The sequence below is a fragment of the Myotis lucifugus genome, unplaced genomic scaffold, assembly GCF_000147115.1.
Source record: "Myotis lucifugus unplaced genomic scaffold, Myoluc2.0 scaffold_4, whole genome shotgun sequence".
Lineage (NCBI taxonomy): Eukaryota > Metazoa > Chordata > Mammalia > Chiroptera > Vespertilionidae > Myotis > Myotis lucifugus.
In genome coordinates, this window is record NW_005871052.1 from 18755703 (window position 1) to 18771334 (window position 15632).

Consider the following 15632-nt stretch of genomic DNA (forward strand, 5'->3'; position numbering starts at 1 on the left):
CACTTCAAAGGGTATACACAAGCATTGACAGAATGGGGGAATTAGCCTATGGCTGTTCAGGTGTTTGGCCAGTAGGCGGCAATAACATGTAGATTAAGATGCCTTTTAGCTGTCTGGCAGCCAAGAAATCAATCTAATGTATCCTATTCAGGTTTGGAGAAATGCCTTCAGCCATTCCCAGATTCAGCCCTGGAATTGGTCTCCAGCAACTGGGGAGTTTTACCAAAGATTCAAAGAAAAACTAAAACCAATCCTTCTCAAACTATTCCAAAAAATTGAAGAGGTAGGCACACTTCCAAGCTCTTTCTATGTAGCAGCATTACCTTAATCTCAAAACCAGATAAAGACACCACAAAGAAAGTGAATTACAGACCAATATCCCTGATGAACATAAATGCTAAAATCCTCAACAAAACTCTAGCAAACATGATCCAGCATTACATTAGCAAGATCATACACCACGACCAAGTGGGATTTATTCCAGGGATGCAAGGCTGGTACAATATCCGCAAATCAATAAACGTGATATAGCACATTAACACATTGAGAGACAAAAATCACATAATCATATCGATTGATGCAGAAAAGGCGTTTGAAAAAGTCTAGCACCCTTTTCTGATAAAAACGCTCAGCAAAGTGAGAATAGAAGGATCATACCTCAACATAATAAAAGCCTTATATGACAAACCTATAGCCCACATCATACTCAATGGGCAAAAACTAAAACCATTTCCCTTAAGAACAGGAACAAGACAGGGAAGCCCACTTTTGCCACTCTCGTTCAACATAGTACTAGAAGTACTAGCCATAGTGATCAGACAAGAAGAAGAAATAAAAGGCATCCAAATTGGAAAAGAAGAAGTAAAATTGTTATTTTTCCCAGAAGACATGATATTACAAAGAAAATCCTAAAGACTCCATCAAAAAATATTAGACTTAATAAATGAACTTCTAAAAGTAGCGGGATATAAAATTAATGCCAAGAAATCTATGGCATTTTTATACACCAACAGTGAACTTACAGAAAGAGAAATTACAAAAACAATCCCATTTAACATTGCACAAAAAAATTAAGATACCTAAGAATAAACTTAACTAAGGAGGTAAAAGACCTGTACTCAGAAAACAACAAGACATTGAAAAAAAGAGATAGAGGAAGACATAAACAGATGGAAGAACATACTGTGTTCATGGATTAGTAGAATTAAAATCATTAAAATGACCATACTACCCAAAGCAATCTATAACTTCAATGCACTCCCCATTAAAATACCAATGGCATATTCACAGATCTAGAAAGAACTCTCCAAAAATTCATCTGGAATAAAAAAAAAAGACCCTGAATATCCACAGAGATCCTGAGAAAGAAGAATTAAGTAGGAGGGATTTCAATGCCAGATATCAAGCTGTATTACAAAGCCACTCTTCTCAAAACTGCCTGGTACTGGCACAAGAACAGACATATAGACCAATGGAATAGAGTAGAGAACCCATAAATTGACCCAAACCACTATGCTCAATTAATATTTGACAAAGGAGGCAAGAACATACAATGGAGTCAGGACAGTCTCTTCAATAAATGGTGTTGGGAAATTTGGTCAGACACATGCAAAAAAATTAAACTAGACCACCAACTTACACCATGCACAAAAATAAACTCAAAATGGATGAAGGATGTAAGTGCAAGGCAGGAAACCATAAAAATACTAGAGGAATCCACAGGCAGCAAGATCTCAGATATATGCCAAAGCAATATCTTCACCGACACAGCTCCTAGGGCAATGGAAACTAAACGGAAAATAAACAAATGGAACTACATCAAAATAAAAAGCTTCTGCACAGCAAAAGAAACCATCAACAAAACAACAAAAAAGCCCGCTGCATGGGAGAGCATATTTGCCAACGATATCTCCGATAAGGGTTTAATCTCCAACATTTACAGGGAACTTAACAAAAGTAAGACAAACAACCCAATCAAAAAATGGGCAACGGATCTAAATAGATACTTTTGAAAGAAGACCTAAGGAAGGCCAAGAGACATATGAACATATGCTCAAAATCACTAATCATCAGAGAGATGCAAATCAAAACGACAATGAGGTACCATCTCACACCTGTAAGAATGGTTATCCTCAACAAATCAACTAATGACAAATGGTGGTGAGGATGCAGAGTAAAAGGAACCCTTGTGCACTGCTGGTGGGAATTCAGACTGGTGCAGCCACTGTAGAAAACAGTATGGAGTTTCCTCAAAAAAACTAAAAATGGAGCTTCCATTTGACCCAGTGATCCCACTTCTAGGAATATATCCCAAGAAACCAGAAACACCAATCAGAGAGGATATATGCCCCCCTATGTTAATAGCACAATTTACCATAGCTAAGATTTGGAATCAACCTAAGTGCCCATCAGCAGATGAGTGGATTTAAAAACTTTGGCACATCTATGCAGTGGAATACTATGCCGTAGTAAAAAAGAAGGAACTCCTATCATTTGCAACAGCAGGGATGGAGCTGGAGAGCATTATGCTAAGTGAAATAAGTCACTCAGAGAAAGATAAATATCACATGATCTCACTCATTTGTGGACTATAATGAACAACATAAACTGATGAACAAAAACAGATCTAGAGACAGAGAAGCATCAATCAGATGCTCAAACCTCAGAGGGAAGGTAGGGGAGGGTGGAGGTAAGGGGGAGAGATCAACCAAAGGACTTGTATGCATGCATATAAGCATAAGCGATGGATGCAGACAATGGGGGTGGGGGAGGGCAAGACTGGGGGATGGGGGAAAATGGGGAGATAAAGACACATTTGTAATACCTTAATCAATAAAAAATAAAAAAACCCTCAGCAAAATGGGAATAGAGGGATCATACCTCAAAATAATAAAAGACTTATATTACAAACCTATGGCCAACATCTTACTCAATGGACAAAAACTAAAACTATTTCACCTAAGAACATGAATGAGACAGGGATGCCCACTTTCACCACTCCTGTTTGACATAGTTCTGGAAGTGATAGCCATAGCAATTGGATAAGAAGAAGAAGAAATAAAAGGTATCTAAATTAGAAAACAAGTAAAACTGTCATTATTCACAGATGACATGATACTGTACATAGAAAATCCTAAAAACTCCATAAAAATTATTACACTTAATAAATGAATTCAGCAATGTAGCAGGAAACAAAACTAATGCCAAGAAATCTATGGCGTTTTTATAGACCAATAGGGAACTTACAAAAGAGAGATTAAAAAAACAATCAGAGTCACGGGAGCTCATTGGCCTGGTGGTGTGGTGGCGGCAGGTGAGGGGGGTCCTCACGTGCACATTTATAGAGAACCAGAGTCCCTGTGCGCCTGCACCAAGAATCAGAGTCATGGGCGCTCAGGGGCTGGGTGGTATGGCCGCCTTGGGTCAGCGGGGTACCTGCACAGGTGCACTGAGAATCAGAGTCCTCGTGTGCATGGGCTGAGAATTCGCATCACGGTTGCTTTTTGCGGCTGCCTTGGGTCAGCATGGGCCTTGTGTGCAGCAGAGAATCAGAGTCCCCATGCATGTGCACTCAGAATCACAGTTACTGGGTGCAGCTGCCAGAGGTCACTGGGGGGCCTCCACGATAAGAATCAGTGTCCACACATGTGCGTGTGCTGAGAATCAGAGTCACGGGCCTCCTAGGGGGTTAAGTTGTACGGCTTCTCTATGTTGGCTGGAGGCCGGCTCGTGCATTGCAGGTAGCACGGGCCCTATGCTGCTGCAGCAGGACAGTGGGAGGGGGATGTGCTCTGTGACTCACAGGAATTTTTGGTTAGGATGGTTGGAGTTTCGGTGTCTGTGGGTCTGCTGCTGTGGTAGCAGGTCTTTGTCCAGAGTGACTATAGGGTCCCAGTTTGTGTCTGAGGCCAGTCTGGGTGGTGGTGAGGCTGTGTTCCCAGTCACAGTTCTGTCCTTCAAGATGGCATGGGTCAAGTGCTGCTGCTAGGGAGTTCTTGCAGGGGCAGCGAGGTCTCGCAGTCTAAAACCACATCATCCGCCAGCCCTGGAAAGTCCTGCAGGATTTAACAGTCCCTAACTCACTCACACACACACACACACACACACACACACACACTCGCACACCACATGTCCACAGACTCCCTATTCACTCCCTCACTCTCTCACACTCTCTCCCTCACCACCATCCGGCTGGTCCCCATCTTAGAAAAACTTGGCCCATTTTTTTATTGGATTGTTTATGTTACTATTTTTAAGTTGTAAGAGTTCCTATTAATTTTGGAGATTAAACACTTATCAGATGTAACATTGGCAAATATGTTCTCCCATGCAGGGGGCTCTCTTGGTATCTTTTTGATGGTTAATTTTGCTGTGCAGAAGAATTTTATTTTGATGTAATCCTATTTGTTTAACTCCTAAGTATCAATTGTCATAGGAGATGTATTGGTAAACATTGCTATGAGATATGTCTGATATTTTGCTGCCTATTGATTCTTCTAAGATTTTTATGGTTTCCCATCTTACATTTAAGTATTTTAACCATTTTTATTAATGTATTTTTGTGTATGGTGTAAGTTGGTAAACAAGTTTCATTTTTTTTTCGTGTATCTGTCCAATTTTCCCAACACCACTTATTGAAGAGACTCTCTTGACTCCATTGTATTCTCTGGTCTCCTTTGTTAAATATTAATTGATCATAATGGCTTAGGTCAATTTCTGAGTTCTCTGTTCTGTTCTGTTGGTCTATATGTCTCTTTTTTTTCAGTTCCAGTCTTTTGTGAGAGCAGTGACTTTGTAATATAACTTGATATCCGATATTGTGATCCCTCCAACTTTGTTCTTTCTCAGGATTGCTGTAACTATTCTGGGTCTTCTTTATTTAATATCAATTTTTGGAGAGTTTGTTTTAGGTCTGTTAAATATGCTGTTGTTATTTTAATGGGCATTGCATTGAATCTATAGATTGCATTTTTGTCATATGGACATTTTAATGATGTTGATTCTACCAATCCATGAATACAGTATGTTCTTCCACTTTTTATACTTTCCATTATCTCTTTTTTTCAAAGTCCTGTAGATGGCTGAGTACAGGGATTTTATTTTCTTAGTTAAGTTTATTCCTAGGTATCTTAAATTTTTGTTGCCATGGTAAATGGGATTTTTTTTAAATTTCCCTTTCTGAGAGTTCATTATTGGTGTATAAAAAGCCTTAGATTTCTGGGTGTTAATTTTGTAACCTGCTACTTTGCCAAATTCATTTATGAAGTCTATTACTTTGTTGCTGGAGTCTTTAGGGTTTTCTATGTATAATATCAGATCATCTGTGAATAATGACAGTTTTAATTCTTCTTTTCCAAATTGGATGCCTTTTATTTCTTCTTATTGTCTGTTCACTATGGCTAGCACTTTCAGTATTATGTCAAACAGGAATGGTGAAGGTGGGAGTCCCTGACTTGCTCCTGTACTTAGGGGAATTGGTTTTAGTTTTTCCCATTGAGTATGATGTTTGCTGTAGGTTTGTCATATAAGGCTTTTATTATGTTGAGGTATGATCCCTCTATTCTCACTTTGCTGAGAGTTTTTTTTTAATCAAAAAACGGTGTTGAATTTTGTCAAATTGTTTTTCTGCATTGATTGATATGATTATGCAGTTTTTGTCTTGCAATCCTTTATGTGCTGCATCACATTTATTGAATTATAGATATTGTACCAGCCTTGCATCTCTAGAATAAATCCCACTTGGTCATGGTATTTGGTCTTTCTAATATATTGCTCTATGCAATTTGCTAATATTTTTTGATAATTTTTGCATCTGTGTTTATCAGGGATATTGGCCTGTAATTCTCTTTCTTTGTAGTGTCTTTATTTGTTTTTTAGAATAGAGTAATGCTGGCTTCAGAGAAAGAGCTTGGAAGTATTCCTTCCTCTTGGTTTTTTTGGAATAGTCTGAGGAGGGTACATGTTAGCTCTTCTTTGAATGTTTGGTGAAACTCTCCTGTGAAGCCATCCAAATCAGGGTTTTTGTTTGCTGGTAGGGCTTTGATTACTGCTTAAATTTCATCAGTAGTTATCAGTCTATTCAGGTTTTCTGGTTGATTTTTGAAAATTGTATTTTTCTAGAAATATGTCCATTTCATCTAGGTTGTACAGTTTATTGGAATAGGGTTGTGCATAGTATTTTTTTACAATCTTTTGTATTTCTATGGGTTTGGTTGTTACTTCATCTCTTTCATTTCTGATTTTGTTTATTTGGGTTCTCTCTCTTTGTTTCCTGGTTATCTTGGCTTGATGTCCCTCAATCATGTTTATCCTTTCAAACTACCAGCTCTTGGTTTTATTGATCTGTTGTATTTTTTGTTTGTTTGTTTTGTTTTGTTTTTGGCCTCTATGTCATTTATGTCCACACTGATCTTTATTGTTTCCTTCTTTCTAGTTACTCTGAATATTTCTTGTTTTTCTCTTTCTAATTCTTGAATTTTTAAGGTTAGATAGCTTACCACAAGTTTTTCTTATTTTTTGAGGTAGTACTATGTAGTACTATGAACTTCCCTGTCAGCATTGCCATGACTGTGTCCTGCTGAGTTTGGATTGTTGTGTTTTCTTTGTAATTTGTTTTGAGGATGTTTTATATTTTTTCTTTGATCTGTTTGATAACTCTTTTATTAACTAGTGGCCAGTGCACAAAATTCGTGCACATTAAAAGGGAATTAATTAGAGGAAATATTTTAATATTGCTATTTGCCCTTTCTCTATAATAGAAGTGTCAGAGATGAAAGAAAATTAGTAAAATGTATATGAAAATAATATATAAATTTATGAATAAGTAAACAATAACAACATGTTATAACAACAACAAAGACATGATATAAAAACAAAAACATTATGTAAAAAACAACACTGATAAAAACAATGATTGATAAATTGTTTAAACTTATTCTAATATCTCTCTGTATACCACATTAAGAGTAAAAACACTTTCAGAGTGCTTGACTAATTTCCCTTGTGATGAAGTATTTAGAACTTCAACTGTAATGTCACATGCTCTTCAAACTCGAGAGAAAGCAACATATAACTGACCATGTGCAAAAATGGGCTTAGGTAGGAATATTCCTACTCTGCCTAGAGTTTGTCCTTGTGATTTATTAATAGTCATTGCAAATGCTGGCATCAAGGGAAACTGTCTTCAAATTAATTTAAATGGAAGGCCAGTGTCAGATGGGGACAAATCAATTCTTGGAATCAGAACAACCTCTCTTTCTGCAGATCCGGTTAATACTTCAGCTTCGATAATGTTAGGTCACAATATTTTGATAATAAATCTAGTACCATTGCAAAGACCCCATTTACTATTACGATTTCTCAGTAGCATGATGATTGCACCCACTTTCAACTTTAATTTATGACACGGCATTCCTGAAGGAGTAATAATATTAAGAAATTCAATGGGAAAATTTTCCTTTTCAGCATTATTTGTTCAATCAATGGAATTATCACTCAAATATGTGTGAAAATCTCCATTGAGTATATCCAAAATTTCTTCATTTAATTTTTGAACGTGCTCATTTTTTGGAAAAAGAATTGCATGTTTAGATATATTTTTAATATTATCTATAGATATAGTATTTTCAAAGGTAGCTTCAGTAATAGATCCATTAAAATCATTTCACGGGAGATTTCAATAATATCTATTCCTAAATGAATACTGCTATCAAGTTTGGCATCTCCATGTTTTACTAACCATTCACTATAAGCTTAATCCTCTGATCTCACATTTGTTTTAAGAGAGAACTTTCTGAAACATCCCCAAACACTACAGTACTTTAAACTTGTTTTTACTATGGCCAATCATATAGCACGTGTCACAATACTGAGACATTGTCGAAAATCCTCTCCGAGAAGGAGAACTTTCCCACCAAATGCAACATTCAAATTCATAATTTCTCTTAGTAATCTGTTTATGGTGTTTATAGCATGACTGGATGCCATGGTGCATTCATCAATAATGAGAAGTTTGGCTTTTTTTAATGGTTTTAGCAACTTCACTGTTTATATCGAGTCTAGAAATTGAAGTTTCATTTAATGGAATTGGTAATTTATATTGGGCATAAAAGGTTCTTCCACCGAGAAGTAAATTTGCAGTAATTCCTGTAGATGCTGTGGGTAAAACAGTACCACCACGACCTCTAATATAATGTATTAAAACTTTATAAAGATATGTGTTTCCACTACCACCTGGACCATCCAAGAAAAAGCATTTGGGGTGTACAGTTTGATCTTCAATAGCTGAAGTTATTCTTTCTACAACGCCAAAGTCCTGTGTCATCCCCGGACTAATCCCTCTTATGGCTGCCTTACCCAGACCACAGGCCTCCTGGGCAGGGCTCTACCCTCTGCTCAGTCTCTCCTCCCTGCTCATCCAAGATCAATTCCACCCCCATTAAACCCCTGCTGGTCCCATAGTCTATGTCATTCTCACTCACTCTCTCACAATCCGGGACATGAACCAGACCCCCTGGCACAAGCATGCGGAGAGGCATCTGCCTCAGTCCTGCTCCCGCTGTGGACCTCCTGCACTTGAACCAGGCCTCCCTGGCCTTAATTTCTTAACTGTAAAGGAAATGGGAATTGAGTGGCTGTGAAGGTGCCTTCCAGCTCCAATGTTCTCTGGGGAGCAGCATCGGGACTGGAACTCAGACTTCCGCCACTGTTATTGGCAGAGCCTCCTGCCTGGTCTTTCACCTCTGGGCAAGTCCAAGACAAGCTGTCCTACACCCTATTCTTTCTACAATGCCAAAGTCCTGTGTTATCCCCGGACTAATCCCTCCTATGGCTGCCTTACCCATACCACAGGCCTCCTGGCAATGGGCTCTGCCCTCTGCTCAGCCTCACCTCCCTGCTCATCCAAGATGGACTCCACCCCCACTAACCCCTTGCTGGTCCCTCAGCCTATGTCATTCTCACTCACCCTCTCACAATCCGGGACTTGAACCAGACCCCCGGTGCAGGTGTGTGGAGAGACATTCACCGTGGCCCTGCCCCAGCTGCGGACCCCCTGCTCTTACGGTAGTCCATCCAGTTGTGATGGCCCTAGGCTCATGGTCGGCAAACCATGGCTTGCGAGCCACATGCGGCTCTTTGGCCCCTTGAGTGTGGCTCTTCCACAAAATACCACGTGCAGACGCGCAAGTACAGTGCGATTGAAACTTCATGGCCCATGCGCAGAAGTCGGTATTTTGTGGAAGAGCCACACTCAAGGGGCCGAAGAGCCACATGTGGCTCGCGAGCCGCGGTTTGACAACCACTGCCTAGGCTATTATTAGTATAGATAGCATGCTAGTTAGCATCCATATGTTTGATTGTTTTATTGTAGATCATTTCTAATATTATGCCATTGTGATCTGAGAATATGCTTAATACGATTTCAATCTTCTTGAATTTGTAGAGACTTAGTTTGTTTCTTAACATGTGGTCTAGCTTTGAAAATGTCCCATGTGAACCTGAGAAGAATGCATATTTTGTAGCTTTGTCATGAAATGTTCTGAAGATGTCAATTATTTCCATCTGATATAGTGAGTCATTTAGGATTGCTGCTTCCTTGTTGATTTTTTTGACTGAAGATTTATCCAGTGATGTCAATGGGGTATTAAATCCCCCTACTATAATTGTATTCTTGTCAATCTCTCCCTTGATATCTTCCAAAAGCTTTTTATGTATTTGGGTGTTCCTGTATTGGGTGCATAGATGTTTACCAGAATTATATACTTCTATTGTATTGATTCCTTTAGTGTAATAAAGTAGCCTTTCTTATCTCTTGTTATGGCCTTCACTTTGTGCTCTATTTTGTCAGATGTAAGTTTTGCTACCCCAGCTTTTTTTCATTTCCATTTGCCTGAAATTTTTATTCATCCTTTCACTTTCAGTCTGTATGAGTCCTTTGTTCTCAGGTGGGTGTCTTGTAGTCAGCACATATATGGGTCATGTTATCTTATCCATTCACCCACCCAGTGTTTTTTTATTGGAGCATTTAATCCACTTACATTTAAGGCTATTATTGATAGGTACTTGTTTGTTGCCATTTTTATTCTTTATGTTTATGATTCCCCCTCTCTTTCTACTCATTCATCTTGCATTGCATCGAGGATTACTTGCATGGCTGGTTTAGAGGTAATTAAATCCCTTAGCCAGTTTTTGTCTGTAAAGCTCCTGATTTCCCCATCAATTTTGAATGATAGCTTTTCTGGATAGAGTATATTTGGATTCAGTCTTTATGTGTTTCTGTTGAGAAATAATTCGATAGTCTAATGGGAGATCCCTTGTAGGTTATTTTCTGTCTCTCTCTCTTGTAGTCCTTAAGATTCCTTCTTTGTTGATAATGTTTGCATTTTAATTACGATGTTTCTTTGTGAGGGTCTTCTTGGGATCATCTTGTTTGGGACTGTCTGTGCTTGTGTGAGTTTATCTTCCCCTAATCAGAGAAGTCTTGTCATTATTTCTTCAAAAGTTTTACTATTCCTTGCTCAACTTCTTCTCCTTCTGGCACTCATATTATGCAGATAGCCCAAAATTTCCCTTAAACTCTCCTCCTGCATCTTAATTTTTTTTCTAATTATTGTTCAGATTGGGTGTTTTTTTTTTCTGCCTTGTCTTCTAACTCATTGATTAGTTCCTCAGCTTCTTCTCGTCTACCTTTGAAGCCTTCCAGGGTGTTTTTTTTTAACTTTGATCCCCCCCAAGGTGTTCTTTATTGCAGCTATTTCATCATTTCCTCTTGATTCTTATCCATTGTTGGTGAATTCTTCATTCAGCTCTTTATAATTCTCATTGTGCTGTTTTAATTCTCAATCAGATGTTTGATCATCTTTATAACCATTACTCTGAAATCTTTATCTGACAAATTACTTGCCTCATTTCATTTAGTTTATTTTATGTCTATTCCTCTTTCTTTTGGGGATTGTCTCTTTGTCTCCCAATTTTTGCTGTCTCTTTGTATTTGTTTCTATGTAATGTGAGTTGTTATCTCTTCCTGGCCCTGGGCAACCTGATTGAGATCCAGGAAGTTGAAGCTCCTAATGGTCCAGTGATCTTGGACTCCATAGCCCAGAGGCTGGGTCTGCCTTGAATCTCATGCATTTATTGTCCCTGCTCTGAGTTGTATTCCCTTTCCCCATGGATCTGGTCCTTCAGGCATGTGTTGCAGATGGTCTAGGTCAGCGGGGGTGCATGCACAGTTCCTCTGGTGTATGGCCCCCTGTGAGGTCCCAAGCCCTCTGGCATGCAATTCACTGTGTGACCCTTGCACCCACATCAGGGTGGCACCTTAGGTTCTTCTGGCACACACTCAAAGCTAGTGGTCCTGGGGCCTGGGCAGGGTGTCACACTCTGTGACTGTGCTGTGCACTGGCAGTGGTCTCCTGTGGCCTGGGCATGGTGCTATGCCTGGTCCTTCTGGTGCATACTCACAGCATGGGGTCCTGGGGTCCTGGGGCCCAGGGAGGGAAGGGCACATGGTCCCTCTAGTGTGCACTCCCTGCAGAAGTACTGGTCCCTAGGTCAAGTGGTTTGGGAGGTCTCTCTGAAGTGCACTCACTGTGTGCGTGTGGGAGCCTGTGGCAAGGTAGCATGCTACTCACTGCAGGGTCACAGCAGTGGTCCCTTGTTAGTTAAGGCTGGTGAGCTGTTAACTGCACCGGTTCAGGGTGGTGTCTGAGGCCAGTTTGGGTATGGATGTGGCTGTTCTCTTAGTCTCCATTACGCCCTCCTTCAAGATGGTGTGATCTCTGCTCCAAAGCTGGGGCTAGCCTGGGAGTGCCTGTAGCAGTAGTAGGAACTTCCTTTCCAGGATAACCTGATCTGCCAATCCCTGGGACTTCTAAGAGATCTAAATGTCTCTCACTTACCCACATGCATACCACACACGTCCACTCACTCCCTTTTCACTCTTTTACTCACTCACACTCTCTTCCTCAGTGCAGTCCTGCTGGCCGTGATGTTGAGATCTCCTTTATTATTTCCCTTCTTTGTCTTTTCTCTTCTTTATTTTTTTACATTATCTTTTCTAATTTCTTTTCATTTGTTTGTCTTTTGCCTACAATTCTTTTCGTCTCTTGTCTTTTAGTATTCTTTATTAGTATTATTTCCTGTTGTTCTTTCTTTGTGTGTAGGTTGTTTTCAGTTTTCTCTGATTTTCTCCATTTTGTTTTGTCAGCACCTTTATAAAAGCTGGCATGACATGGTCAGAGCTTAACCTGATAGTTGGCTAAACCAAGGGCTGGGCAAACACACAAATGGGACATCAGCAATCAATATCCAAATACAACAGGAAGGCCAACATAACCAATACAAAGGACATTCCTAGAGTACCCAGCTCAGAGGATTAAGGACACTTCACCACTGAGGACCACAAGACACCCACAACAAAAAGCCAACCCACTAAGACTGGAAATCATAGAAGTCCTATACAATATGCAGAAGCAAACACAAGGAAACTGCAAAAATATGGAAACAAAGAAACAGGACCTGAATGAAAGAACAGAGGGAATCTCCATGAGGAAAAAAAGCTAAATTAAATTGAGGCAAGTAATTTATCAGAAATAGTGTATGAAGTAATGGTTTTAACAATGTTCACAGCATGAAAAAAAGATATAGAAATAATGTAAAACAGGCACTTTGAAATGAATAATACCATAGCTGAAATAAAGAATACAATGGAAAGTATAAGAGTAGTTAGAGGATGTGAAGTATTAAATCAGTGAAATAGAAGACAAGGTAGAAAAATCAATCAGAACAGCAAATAGAAAAAATAATTGAAAAGCATGAGAATAGTTTAAGAGAACTTTGGGATAACATTAATCATAACAACATCTGCAACATAAGGGCAACAGAGGGAGAAAAACATGAGCAATGGATAGAGAACCTATTTGAAGAAATAATAACTGAAATCTTCCCTAACCTGGTGGAAAAAAAAAAGTCACACAAGTTCTGGAAGCACAGAGAACCTCAAACAAGATGAATACAGAGACCCACACCAAGACACATAATAATTAAATTGACAAATGTTAAAGAAAAAGAGAGAACCTCAAGGGCATCAAAACAGAGACAGTCAATTACATACAAGGGAGCTCCCATAAGGCTGTCAGATGATTTATTAACAGAAACACTTGAGGCCAGAGGATAATGGTATTCAAAGTAATGAAAAGCAAAGATCTGAAACCAAGATTACTCTACCCAGTAAGAATATCATTCAAATATAAAGGTGAAATAAAGAGCTTCCCAGACAAAACAAAGGTTAGAAGAGTTTATTACCACCAAACAAGCACTGCAAAAATGTTAAAGGAAATGCTGTAAGAAGAAGAAATATATAGAGAGGAACATAGGCATAAAAATGTTTTTAAAAGTGCCCATCAATAATAAATTTAAATATGAGTAGACTAAAAGCTCCAATCAAAAGACATACAGTAGCTGAATTTGTAAGAAAACATACACACACATGCACACACACACACATGCACACACATCATAACAAAAGACTCACACACACATGCACACACACACACATCAGAACAAAAGACTCTCACAAGATGAAAGTGAAGGGATGGGAAAAAAGTTTCTATGCAAATAATAAATAAATAAGCTGAAATAGCAATATTTATACATAACAAAATAGACTTTTAAAAAGTCCATAACAGGAGAAAAAGTAGGTCACTACATAACACTAAAGTTATTGCTCCAACAAGAGAGTATTACCTTGGTAAACATATATGTACCCCACATAGGAGCATCTAAATTATTTATATATATATATATATTTTTTAAACAAAAATCTCTTGGAAGACTTTAGGGAGAGATTGACAGCAATAGAGTCATGGCCGGGGTATTTAACACCCCATTGTCATCACTGGCTAGATCTTTCAGAGAAAAAGGCAACAAAGAAACAATAACCTTAAAAGACACACTAGATCAGATGGATTTAATTGATGTTTATATAACATTTCATCCTAAAGCTGATGAATATATATTCTTTTGAGGTGGTCATGGAATTCTCACAAGGATAGCCCACATGATAGGACACAAAATAAGTCTTAACAAGTACAAGAAGATTGAAATCATATAAAGCATCTTCTAAGATCACAATGGCATGAAACTAGAAATCAACTAAAATTTAAAAAAATTAAAAACTTTCAAACACATAAAGGCTATGTGGTATGTTATTAAACAACTAGAGGCCCAGTGCATGAAATTTGTGCATGGGTAAGGTCCCTAGGCCTGGCTGGTGATCAGGGTCAATCTGTGAGTTGACCAGTGGGGCGATCAGGGAAGGGGGCCCCCGCTGGCACCCACCTTGGCTGGCCTGGTGCTGCCCAATCGCCAGCCCCACCCCCCCCAATGCTGTAGGTCCTGCAGGCTGGGGGCAGCTCCTGCATTCAGGGTCTGCCCCCTGGTGGTCAGTGAGCATCATAGCATGGTCGTTCCACTGTTCAGTCAATTTGCATATTAGGCTTTTATTATATAGGATGAATGGGTTACCAATTAGATCAATCAAGAAAAACAAATTTCCTGGGAACAAATGAAAATAAACACACAATAACCCAAAATCTATGGGAACCAGCAAAAGCAGTCCTAGGAGGGAAGTTCATAGCATTACAGGCCTACCTAAATAAACAAGAAAAAGATCAAATAAACAATGTAACCAAACAACTAAAACAATTAGAAAAAGAACAACAATAAAAGCCCAGAATAACTAGAAATAAAGAAATAATGAAGATCTTAAAAATGGAAATACTAGTACATGACATAGAGGTATATATATATATATTGAATAAGGTGAAGAGCTGGTTTTTGAAAATATAGACAAGATTGATAGACCTTTAGTCAGACTCAATAAGAAACAAAGAGAGAGGACCCAAATAAATAGAATGAGAAAAGAGGCAAAGAAACAACTGACATCACAGAAATAGAAAGGATTGTAAAAAAAATAGTATAAATGAAAAATTGGACAACCTGGGTGAAATGAACAAATTCCTAAAAACATACATACTTCCAAAATCAAGAAAATCTGAATGAATGATAACTACTAAAAAGATTGAAGCAAAAAAAAAAAAATCCCAGAAAACAAAAGTTTTCTACTGGATGGCTTCACATGTATGTTTTATCAAATATTTAAAGAGGAACTAATACCTATCTTCCTCAAAATATTCCAGAAAAGTAAACAAAAAGTAAGACTTAAAAATTCTTTTTAGAGCCCACAGGAAGAGAAACTACAAAAACAATCCCATTTACCAATGCACCAAATAAAAAATGAATGAATGAATGAATGAATAAATAAATAAATAAATAAATAAATAAGATACCTAGGAATAATCTAACCAAAGGACGTAAAAGACCTATACTCAGAAAACTACAGGACATTGAAAAAAGAGATAGAGAAAGACATAAACAAATGGAAGAACATACATGATCATGGATTGGTAGAATCAATATCATTAAAATGTCCATACTACCCAAAACAATCTTTTCTACAGATTAAGTGTAATCCCCATTAAAATACCAAGAGAATATGTCAAACACCAGGAACAAACTCTCCAAAAATTCATCTGGAATAAAAAAGACCCCAAATAGCCACAGCAATCCTAAGA